Below are 12,835 nucleotides of genomic sequence, written 5' to 3'. Positions count from 1 at the left end.
GCTTGTCTTGTCTTTTATTACACTGTACTTTTTAGTATATTAAAAGATGGTCAACAATAGGCTAAGGAGATGGCTCAGTGGGTCAAATGCTTACCCTGCAGGCATGAGGACCTGGGTTTGGATCCCCAACACCCATGTGAAAACTGGATTCAGTGGTGTGCACCTGTAACCCCAAAGTTGAGGGAGCAGAAATAGGTAGATTCTAGGAGGATCTCATTAGCTAGCCAGCCCAGCCAAACCAATAGGCTCTGGACTCATTAAGATACCCTGTCTCCAAGGAAAATGTGCAGAGTGGCAGAGGTGGGAATTTGATGTCTACACACAATAATAATTGCACACACACACACACACACACACACACACACACACACGAGAGAGAGAGAGAGAGAGAGGGAGAGAGAGGGAGAGGGAGAGGGAGAGGGAGAGGGAGAGGGAGAGGGAGAGGGAGAGGGAGAGGGAGAGGGAGAGGGAGAGGGAGAGGGAGAGGGAGAGATTTGTTGATATTTTCCCTACCAAGACGTAAAGATCTTGGACATTGCTAGTTTCTATGATTGTTCTGATATACAGAATTTGGCAGTTGTGAGCAGTAACCTAGTGTTTGAGTAAGGATTATTTTTTAAACTTATTATTGGTTCTTTGTGAATTTCATAACATGTACCCCAATCCCACTCATATCCTTCCATATTTGCCCTCTCTCTTTGCAACCTCCCCACAGAAGAAAACAAACAAAAAATCAATTAAAAAACTCATTGTGGAAGCTGCAGTGTGTCACAGTGTGTCCCATAGTAGACCATTTTGTCTGACATCTGTACTTGCAAATGTTCTTTGCAATGAGTCATTGGTCTGGTTTGAGGTCTCTGCTTCTGCTACACCATCAATACAGGATCCTCACCAGGACTCCTCTTGGATATCCTGTTGTTGCCCTGTGTCATGGAGATCTTGTAGTTTTGGATCTGCAAGACCAGCTTCTTCATACACTCCAGCAGTTCATAGATGGGATAGATGTTGGAGTGGGCCAACTCAAATCCCTAGATCTGGGCTTGGGTGGTAGCTGAGTTTGTCAGCCTGTCTAGTGGACACACCCATGGCAGACACTCATTTGAAAGAAGCCACAGCTCCTAGATCTAGCTCTGGTGGATGCTCATGTCCGATGCATACCCAAGCCTTATTGTTAACATGGTGAGAGATGTTAATCCTTGATGATCCTCTCTCTCGAATGTGCTCAGAACCAAAAAGAGATACTAGTTTGAGGGTGATTTTAATGATGCATCAGGCAAATAGAAGAAGCAGGGGATACAGGGAGCGAGGCTAAACTGCTGCACTAAGCAAGCATGTGAGTTCTAAGTATTCCAGACAACAATTCAGATTTTCTTGGAAATGGTGCTTATAGAGAGGCTTAATAAGCCAATTAAACACTTATCAAAATGAATTAATTATTAAAGTGAAGGTACATTTAGAAGAAGACAATTGACCAAAGATGCTGGTGTCTTGGAGACTCCAGTTCTCTGCTGGGATTCTTTGGGGTGACTTACTTAGGCAGCCATGCACCTTGATGGCTCTCTAGAACCCTTCCTCACCAGAGTACCCTAGGCTACCCAGCCACAGTCACTGCTCAAAGGAGCTTCACACAGGCAGCTTGACAGACTTTGCAACAGCTAAGAATTGTTTATTGTGTATCTATGAGTGGGTATGTGCTGGTGGGTGTGGTCAAGATTAATATAGCAATCTAGTATGGCTTTAGAATGGGGTATTTAGACCATTTCCATTCAATGTGATTGTAATTTCCATTTAATGTGAATGTAAATCTATCACTTTGCTTCCTGTTACTAGTTTCTTCCTGTTGCTGCTTTATCTCTTTTTCTGGGTACCTTTGAAATTTTTGAAAATTCTATTTTCTTTTCATGCTTGCCTTGGCTCATGTCTCATTTTTAGTTTTAAAGTGAGTGACATGTTTCATATAAATGTGTGTATGTGTGTAGAATCTCTCTTAAACTTATTACCATATGATTTTAAATAGTATAGTACCACTCCATGCATGGTATAATACTTTTTATTTTTAAAGAGTTTAAATCAATTTTAAATTACATGGATGTATGCGTAGTGATAGGTGGGTTCATGTATGTATACACATGAACACATTCCACATGGAGTCCAGAAGAGGATGACTGACATTGAGCCCTTTGGAATTGTAGCTATAGGCAGGTGTGTATCCCCTGATGTAGGTGCTGAGAACCAAACTCGGGTCCTCTGCAAGAGCAGACCACGCTCTTTCCAGCTACGTCATCTCTCCAGCCCCTGGCATGGGAATATGATTACACTGTATTTAATTCATCCTCCCCCATTTTTCTGCAGCATTGCTATGTAAATCTATCTTTGTTTGTGATAATATATCACTGCAATTTCTGTTTTAGACAGGAAGTTATTTTTTCAATAATGTAAGTTAAGGAAGAATGGTTCCTTAGTTTGCTTTATTGCTACAATTTATTGTGGGTTTCATTTCCTCCTGTATATTATACAATTTTGACAGAATGACTTCCTCATATTTATCTCGTGTCCTGATGACAATGTGAGGATTTATGAGTTAAGAATGAAGGAGGTGGGGAGGGCAGAAAGGAGGCAGCTGGCTTCACACAGCACTTTGTGTATATACAATGAATGACCATGTGTTGTATTGCTAACCAAATTTTATAGAAGTCTTAGGTGAAGGTCTTTATTACCCGAGGTCCTTCCTGTAGCAATGTGCATAGTCACGTTCATTTAACTATTGGCTCACTCTCATGGCATGCTGCTCATGTACATTTGCCCAGAGTATCCATGGGACCCCCAAAGATGGGAGAATTTGTCTCACAGGTTCAGATGGTTGAACCCATAGTCCCAGCATTTGTGAGTGTTTAGCAGAGGAGTTACTTGATCTTCTGGCAGATAGGAAGGTAGAGAAAGGCAGGAAGGGGCCAGTCAGGAGCAAGACATCCTTCCTGCAGTCGTGTCATATCTCATAAGGTCCTTCAGACCTCTAAATGTAGTGCCATACGCTGAGGGCTAAGCTCCACACCACACGAGCCTTCTGGGAAGAGTATGTCCCAACCAAACCATAACACATGTGCAGTGATATTACTCAAAGTATTTTACAAATCTTGAGACTTACGAAGCTGGCTCTGGAATATTCACCTAGGCATTCCTCTCTGTTTTTAAGCTTGTGCCTAGCATGTTCTAAAGATACTGTTGTTTCTTTTGCCAGCAAGGCAAGGAACCAAGCAAATGCTACAAAGTCACAAATGAAGAAACGGGAAATAGTGGGACAATGAGTATTTTAGTGTTGAGTTTTGTGCTGATTAATCCAATGGATCAAGATAGAATCCTCATGTCAATGTCTCTAAACTGCTCATGGCATTTTATAAAATGTCTAACTCATAACGGAGCAAATAAAAGCTCAGTGAATAAAAAGTGATGAAGAATGAGGGTAGGACATGCACAATGGAGGGACAGAAGCAGGCAATAGATTGAAGATTATAGAGCTGAGACGAACAGGGTGAAGGGAAGTCTGCAGTTATATGGTATTTTTGGGAAAAAAATGAGTTTCCTTTTCCATGCTTCCAGGCCATGGGTTTTAATTTGTGGGAGTCATATGCTGCAGATGTTGCCATTCCTCCTCTGGTCAGATCACCATGACAAAGGCACTGCCTGCTCTATAAATAGATAGTTAGATTGATTTCACATCCTGCTCTGGTTCTCCGACTGCTTGCCTGGTGCGACACCAAGATCGATGAGTGATTCCATCCAGCGAGTGCACAGACCCTCTGCGCTCTCTTCTGGAAGATGACAATCAGGCTCATTAAATTCAGCACAAAGCAGCTTCAAAGACTTTTGTCCTATCAGAGAAATTGAACCAGAGCCCATTACCAAGGCATCAAAGGGAATGGATTTAACCAGCCTTCAGCCCACACCTATTGTTAGAAAGACAATTTGGTATTTTTCTTTGCCTGCTGGGATCAGTGCTCCCTGAGACTTCAGCAGCCAGAGCTGTTGTTAGGGAAAGTCAAGTATGGAAAAGCTTTTTGCTACAGGCTTACAGGTTTCCATATTCTGGGTCCAGTTCTATATCTAAAACTCCCTACCCACTCCCTTTCATCCCTCTGACTTCCCCCATGTACAGTTCCTCTGCTCCCTCTTGAAATTATGGCCTGTTTTTCTGTAGTTGTTACTGTTCCATATCTATGCTCCTAAATATATAAATACAAACTGCTCAGCCCATTTAGTGTTATTTGTATGTATATGTTTCAGGGCTGACCCTTTGATAATGGCTAAACAACTGGTATGCTCTTCCCTGGGGAGGACTACTTCTCATGTTCTCAGCTTACCTTGGCAGCCTGTAGTTCTTTGTCTATGGGAAGAGGTTCCATGAATTACTCCCAACTCCCATGTTAATATGTCTACTCCATTACTGAATCCCTTTTTTCACTTTAAATACTCACGATCACTGAATTCTTGACCATGGACAAGTCACTGGATGATCCTGAAGCTCATCTTTTCTGGAGAAGCAACCACAGATTGGGGAAAAAAAACTTCATTAACCACATCCCATAGAGCGTTAATGTCTAAAATATATAAAGAACTCAAGAAGCTAACCACCACAAAACCAAGCAACCCAATTAAAAATAAAAAGGGATATAGAACTAAACTGAGAATTCACAACAGGAATCTCAAATGGCTGAGAAAGACCTAAAGAAATGTTCTAAGTCCTTAGTGATCAGAGAAATGCAAATCAAAATGACTCTGAGATTCTACCTTACACCAATCAGAATGGTTAAGATCAAAACCTCAGTGACTGCACATGTTGGCAAGGATGTGGAGAAAGAGGAACACTCATCCATTGCTGGTGGGAGTGCAAACTGATACAACCACTCTGTAAATCAATCTGGAGGTTCCTCAGAAAATTGGAAATAGATCTACCTGAAGACCCAGCAACAGCACTCTTGAGAATATACCCAAAAGGTGCTCCACCATGCCACAGGGGCATGTGTTCCATTATGTTCTTAGTGACCTTGATAGACAGAAGCTGGAAACAACCAAGATGTCCCATGACAGAAGGTTGGATACAGAAAATGTGGTTCATTTACACAATGGAATACTACTCAGCTATTAGGAATGAGAACATCCTGAGTTTTGTAGGCAAATGGATAGAACTAGAAAATATCATCCTGAGTGAGGTAACTCAGACCCCAAAGGACATGTATGATATGTACTCACTAATAAGTGGATATTAGCCACTCCCCGCCAAAGTACATAATACCCAAGATACAGTCCACAGAACTCAAAAGCTCAACAAACTGAAGGGCCCAAGTGACAAGTCCTCAGTTCCACTTGGGTGGAAGAAGAAAGCAATCACAAGTGGGGAGGGAGGGGTCTGGAGGGAAAGAGAACAAGGGTTGCAACAGGGAGAGGGGAACATGATGTGGTGCTGGGCGGGGGAGAAAAGGACTGAAGAACCTGAGCGCTAGCAGAAAGAATGGAAACAGGCAACGTCAGGAGGTAGGAGGTTGGGGGGACCCTCCAGAATGTACCAGAGACCTGGGAGGCGAGAGACACTCAGGAATCAAAAGGAGGGACCTTAGATGAAATGCCCTACCTTGGGGAGAGGGAACTTTTAGAGACCACCTCCAGCAGAAAGTCAGGACATCAAGTGAGGAATGTGTTGCCACTCCACAGTCAAAACTGTGACCCATAATTGTTTCTGTCTGAAAGAACTGCAGGGATGGAAATGGAGAGGAGCCCGAGGAAAAGAAGGTCCAGTAACAGGCCCAAATTGGGGTCCTAAGACCTGACATTATTACAGAGGCTATTGAGCACTCACAAAAAAGGAACCTAGCATGACCACACACTGGAAGATCCAACAAGCAGCTGAAAGAGTCAGAGGCAGATATTTGCAACCAATCAATGGATAGAAGCTGCTGACCCCTGTGGTTGAATTAGGGAAAAGCTGGAAGAAGCTGAGGAAGAGGGAGATCCTGTAGGAGGACCAGCAGTCTCAATTAACCTGGACTCCTGAGATCTCTTAGATACTGGACCACCAACCAGGCAGCATACACCAGCTGATATGAGGCCCCCAACATACATATACAGCAGAGGAATGCTAGGTATGGGTTTAGTCAGAGAAGATGCGCCTAGCCCTCAAGAGACTAGAGGCCCCAGGGAGTGTAGAGATCTGGTGGGGTAGGGGATGGGGACATCCTCATGGAGACAGGGGTCAGGGAGGAAGTATGGGATGTGGAACTGTCGGAGGGTGGACCAGGAGGGAAATAAAATCTGGAATTTTAAATAAATAGGTAGATAGATAGATAGATAGATAGATAGATAGATAGATAGATAGATAGATAGATAGATAGATAGATAAAGATTTTTTTTAAAGATTAAAAAAAGAAAGTACTGGACTGGTATGACAAAGGGCTTGGCTACCCTGTAACCTTTACCTACCTATGTCTACTAAGCCTTAGTTTTCTTGCCTGTGAAGAGCCAATAAAGTGTGTATCTATCAAGTTGTGAGCACCTGATCCCTGGTTTCCAGGTCACAGAGCAATGACAAGAATGGCAAGCTAATCTGACAGTGGTGTGAATGCCAAATGCCAGAATCACCAGGAAATGTACAAAATGCCCGGGTGATCCCCTTAACCAAGAGTGTTAATAGTGCTTAATTAGGGCATCTAATAATGTATTATCTGTTTAATTCACATTTTTCATAGATTTAAAAAAATCAGAAAAAAAATTGATCATACCAGCAACAACTGTCAATAATGACAATGCCTTTCATCCAATGAGGCCAATTTTGGATCCTGACCTTGTGTGGAAAGTCCCTTGATCTGAGCATCTTGTTACTATAGTTCAGTCAGTGTTTCTATATTGTGTTCCATGGAGTTACAGAGACAAAGTTTGGAGCTGTGACGAAAGGATGGACCATCTAGAGACTGCCATATCCAGGGATCCACCCCATAATCAGCTTCCAAACGCTGACACCAGTGCATACACTAGCAAGATTTTGCTGAAAGGACCCAGATATAGCTGTCTCTTGTGAGACTATGCCAGGGCCTAGCAAACACAGAAGTGGATGCTCACAGTCAGCTAGTGGATGGATCACAGGGCTCCCAATGGAGGAGCTAGAGAAAGTACCCAAGGAGCTAAGGGGATCTGAACCCTATAGGTAGAACATTATTATGAACTAACCAGTACGAAGCTCTTGTCTCTTGTTGCATATGTCTCAAAAGATGGCCTAGTTGGCCATCACTGGAAAGAGAGGCCCATTGGACACATAAACTTTATATGCCCCAGTACAGGGGAACGCCAGGGTGACTCTCCTTCTTTAAGGAGTGGAATTTTCAGTACCACAGCCTCAGCATCAGAGAGAACTGGTTGGTGGCATGGATCACTTATCTCAGTTTCTTCTTTCCTTAACTTGGGGGGATAGTGATTGGAGTCATTACTGGCAAAGATGAATAGTAAATGACATAGGGGTGACCAATATATAAATGCAGATGGGAAAAAGATCCTTGGAAAAACAAAGAAAATGGGATGCTTAATCTTCACAGTCAACTTCTCTAGACTTAGACCTAAAAGATGCACCCCTGGGCATCTCTGTGATGAGGGATTTCCACAGGGGTTTAGCTGAAGAGGAAAGTCTTACCCTGAATGTGAATAACAGAAGCCCACAGGCTTAGGTCCTAGACTAAGTACAATGGAATAAAGGAGAGAGTGAGTCGAGGACCATTTCATCTCTCTCTGCTTTCTGGCTGCAGATGCAATGTTACCTGAGCTGCCTCCTCCCCTCACTGCTGTGCCTTCCTACCATGATGGACTGTACCCTTAAGCCCGGAGTCAAAACAAACCCTTCTTTTTGTTGGTTGCTCTTGTTAGACATTTGGTTACAGCAACAACACAAGTAACTAACATAGCATATTGATTATGTCTAACCAGGGGATGAGTACCAAGTGTGATTAGGTATTAGCTCATCCAACATTCTTTAACTTGACAAACTCCTGTGGAAGTCACTACAGTCTCTATTTTTCAGACACCCAACAGGGTCAGTGAATCACCAAGGTCATACAAGTACTGAGTAACAAAACCACATGATCTAGCTGTGTCAGACCGGAATCTCTAATTTTATACCATCTCAGGCCTCTAGGATGTTATACTGTGGGTATGTGTTAGCCTGGCCATGCTTTTCATTTTCCTATCTTCTATGCAGTTTTCTTCCTTTACAGAAAGGGTGGATGTTCTGATCATTCTCCCTTTCCAGATGTCTTCCCTCTACAGAATGGAGCAGGGGAAGGGAGGGATGCCATACACTATAGGGATTTCTATCTTTTACATTTGGCAAAGGTCCAGTTTCACATGTCTTTCCATTACTGATGCATGTCTTGTCGACACTAAGCACTCAATGAAGACTACTCTGGATACATCAGGATGTGAGTCCTTGGTGCTAGAAAAACCAAAAGGAAGCTCTGAGAACTTCTGTGGCCATTGCAATAACCATGGTCTGAAATTTTATTAATATGTGCTTCCCCTGGACACCCATGCTCTGGGCATTTGCATCACTTCCCATTTGTATCAACTGTCCCACCTGTGTGTAGTACATTGTTCTTGGTTAAGGAAACATAACACTCCTCATAATGTGACCTTGATGTGAAAGCTACATCAACCCGAGCCAAGTCTCAGGGTCCTTCGGACAAGTTCTGCTGGAAATGGTAGTCGCTGCAGCATATAAAATCTCTAGCTTCAAATAATGATGGAGTCCGGATGCTGGGCATGGACTTTTTACTGTTAGACATTCTCATAGTTTTTATTATTATTATTATTATTATTATTATTATTATTATTATTATACCAGAGATAAAATTATCCAGAGGAAATTAATGAAAACAACCTCTGTGTCTGCTGTGGCGCTTGCAGAGTAGGACACGCTATGGGATGAAGGTCCAGATGAAGCAAATGGGGGAAAGGAGAAGGCAAATGGGCCATATTCATATCCACCCCTCTTTTGTTTTCTCTCTCCCTTTTCTATCTGTACTGATGTGACTTGCTTTGCCTTCCAACACCTTCCCTGACATCATGAACTGAAACCATGAATCAAAATATATATAGCCCCTCCCTTACATTGTCTCCAACCTTTTTTCCACTAATGACAAGTAATGAGACTAATGTGAGGTGTAATTCAATCCTGCTGTCATATTGACAGTCCATTGTATGTGGCTATAGAGATTCCCAGGGGTAAGTGCTAGTATGTGTGCTGCTCTTCCAGAGGACCTGAGTTCAGATCCTAGTATATACATAAAATGGATCACAGCTGACTATAACTGTAGGTCCAGGGACTTGATAACTTCTTTTGGCTTCTTCAAGTGTCTATATATATACATGCCCATAATGACACATAAGCAAACACATATAAATATCAAGTGAGGGATGAGGTTGCCATCCCATACTCAAAACTCTGACCCATAATTGTTCCTGTCTGAAAGAACTGCAGGTATGGAAATGGAGAGGAGCCTGAGGAAAAGAAGGTCCAGCAACAGGCCCAAAGTGGGATCTAGCTTAAGGGGAGGTCTCAAGGCCTGACACTATTACTGAGGCTATGGAGAGCTCACAAAAAGGGACCTATCATGACTGCTTTCCAAAAGACCCAACGAGTAGCTGAAACAGTCAGAGGCAGATATTTGCACCCAATCAATGGGCAGAAGCTGCCGACCCTGTAGTTGAGCTAGGGAAAATCTGGAAGAAGCTGAGGAGGAAGGTGACCCTGTAGGAGGACCAGCAGCCTCAATTAACCTGGACCCCTGAGATCTCTCAGATACTGGAACACCAACCAGGCAGCATACACCAGCTGATATGAGGGCCCCAACACATATACAGCAGAGGACTGCCAGGTCTGGGTTTAGTCAGAGAAGATGCACCTAATTCTCAAGGGACTGGAGGCCCCAGGGAGTTTAGAGGTCTGGTGGGGTGGGGGTCATGGGGTGGGGACATCTTCTTGGAGATAGAGGAGCAGGGAGGAGGTATGGAATGTAGTATGGGGATGGACCTGGAGGGGAATAAAATCTGGAGTTTTAAATAAATAAATACATAAATAAATATTAAAAAATACGTATATGAACATTCCATAAGTTCCTCTTTCACCTTTCACTGTTAAGAGGCATTTGGATTGCTTCCGATTGTTTTAGTTCCTTCCTTAGTGCTGTGATAAAATAACCTGACCAAAGCAACTTCCAGGACAAACAGATTTATTTTGACTTACAGTTCCAGATCGATACAGTCCATCAGAGCAGGGCAGGCAAAGGAGCAGACAATAGGCCCGTTGATCAAATTGTTTCAGTGTTCAGGAATCTGAGGGTGAACAAGAAGTAGAGTGGACTCCAAAAGCCTTAAGGCCAAGCCATAGTGACACACTTCCTTCAACAAAAGTCCACTCTACTCCTTGAATGTCACTCAACCTCCACCAACAGTGCCACCATCTGTGGAGTAGGGACTTAGTCATGTGAGTCTCTGGGAGACATTTCACATGTGAACCCTGCCACCAAGTTTTGATTATTATTAGTTAAAGTGCATTCATGTAGAAATCTTTGTGTGAAGATATAATTTCATTTTTTTTTCTTAAAACCAAACCTACAAGTAGAATTCCTGGTTTATAGGACATGTAGATTTTTAATTTTGTAAAAGCTGCCAAACACTTTTCCACAGTATGTGTGCCAGTTTGTACTTGCACCAGCAAAGTATGAGAGTTGCAGGTGCACCCTGTCCTCATCAACAGTGAAGACTGCCAGTCCTTTCACTCTGAGCCAACGTGATCAACACATCACTCAATAGTAATAAACACATCACTCAGTAGCCACTGAGTTCCTGCTGTTCATCCCCAGAAAGACAAAACTAACGTTAAAACAAGCACTCCCAGCACACAGTAACTCGTAGTGTCCATGCATAATCGAGAACCTGCCACTTCCTTTAAATCTGGCTTTTCTTCTGGAAAGAATATGAGTGCCAGCTTTCAGTCTTGACAGTCACTCCCAGCTGCACGTGAGACCTCGATTAAGTTAGTGAACCTCCCTGGACCGCCATTTTCCTATCATCAAAACAGGCCACTATGTTTGCAATAGCATATTGCTCAGATCAATTTAGAAGTGAGTTGAAGAATATGTATTAGGGATTCAACTTATGAGAGAATTAATACTTATTGTGGTAATTTCAATGGGACTAAGAAATTGTTCTTTAGGTTGGGGCACAGTTCAGGGATCTGGCATTCTGAAGTCCTTGAGCATGAAGAGTAGGGAGAGGGAGAAACAAAGATGGCCGCTGTCACTGGCCCCTGTTCCAGACTATTCAGGAGTCTGAGAATACCAGGAGGCTCCTAAGGGTGACACAGTGGTGGGAAAGTGTATGCAGTGCTCTGGAACAAGTAAGAAAAAAAGAGAAAAGAGTAAGGAGAATGAGAAAGAAGAGGAGGAAGAGAAAGAGAAGGAGGAGAGGTTATCTCCCCCTCAGGCACCCTAGATTCTATATGGTTAGATAGGTAAGCAAACAGGCCACTTGGTGCTGGTACCCGTAAGTACACACTTCTTGAGTCAGTAAATTGAGGCATCAGGACAGGGCATAGATACAGGATGCTCTTGATAGAACATAATGGCCAAGCCTAGCATCTAAGAATGAGCACCATTCAGTTGTCACAGGATGTGGAGGACTAGAAGACTTCCCTGTAGATTTTAATCCTTCTCAGGGAATGAGACTCTGAGGAGACTCTGATTCTTGTGGAATTGGTTTTCTTTATTAATGGTGCTTAATGGCCTGTAATTAAGGCACAACTTGTTAGCTAAACCAACAATTACCATTTGTTTGAAGTGCAGAGGGAGGATAATGAATGACCTCATTCAGCAGTTTTTCCTTCCTCAATGACTTGAGCAAGTGGTGGTTGAGTTTCAGTGCCCCATGGCCTGATCTCCTTTTTCCCCTTTCTGTTTCTTGATTTCCTGTTATCCTATTTTTCTTCTCCTCTGTCCATGACACCGCTTCCTCTGCTCATTACTTGTGCTTACACACACACACACACACACACACACACACACACATACACACACACACATGTGAGAGAGAGAGAGAGAGAGAGAGAGAGTCTGGAATCTTAAACTTACATTGAATCAGCTTCTTTTACAAAACAATTAAGGAAATCGGTCCTATATTCAAACTTGTCTCACAGCTTTCAGCACCACTTCATCTCTACCACAAGTTTAGGATCAGCATTAAAATGAGTGCACAACTGGAGGCGGGTGAGGACTGGTAGGCAGGAATGTAAATCCAATAGTGGGCAGGACTTGGCTAGAAGGCAAAATACTAGTGAAATGGGACAGTCTGAATAGGTGTCTCTTAACTTAGTACGAGGTAGATTCTATGTTGGCAAGAACCCCTGTAGGAGGGGTAGGTGAAGAGTTAGAGGCAAGCAGAGAGATAGGAAAGACTGTCTCAAAAGTAATTGGGACTGTTTGGCAGAGTTTTGTAGGTACACCTAGCTTCACAGTTGCCATATTCTGCAAAGGCACAAGCAAGTGGACAGGACATCTTGGGGGACTGTAATTCTCAGGTTGCCAAGCTTTTCTGAGCTATATAATTTCAGCATTGTTAAACAGGGGGTATTTGTTATAGACACTTGCAGGTACTTGTAACTATGGGTAGGTAATGGTCTGCTCCTACAGGCTGCATATTACAAATAGGAAAGAATGATCAAAAATTTTGAGTGTTTGGGGGGAGAACACTAGGGTTTCTTTGTATCTACAGATTCCATGAGAAGAAAACCATCACTATTTAGATA

The sequence above is a fragment of the Mus caroli genome, unplaced genomic scaffold (assembly GCF_978045245.1).
Source record: "Mus caroli unplaced genomic scaffold, Mus_caroli_1 scaffold_14, whole genome shotgun sequence".
Classification (NCBI taxonomy): Eukaryota; Metazoa; Chordata; class Mammalia; order Rodentia; family Muridae; genus Mus; species Mus caroli.
The sequence above is the reverse complement of the archived record's forward strand: the minus strand, read 5'-3'. Positions refer to the sequence as shown.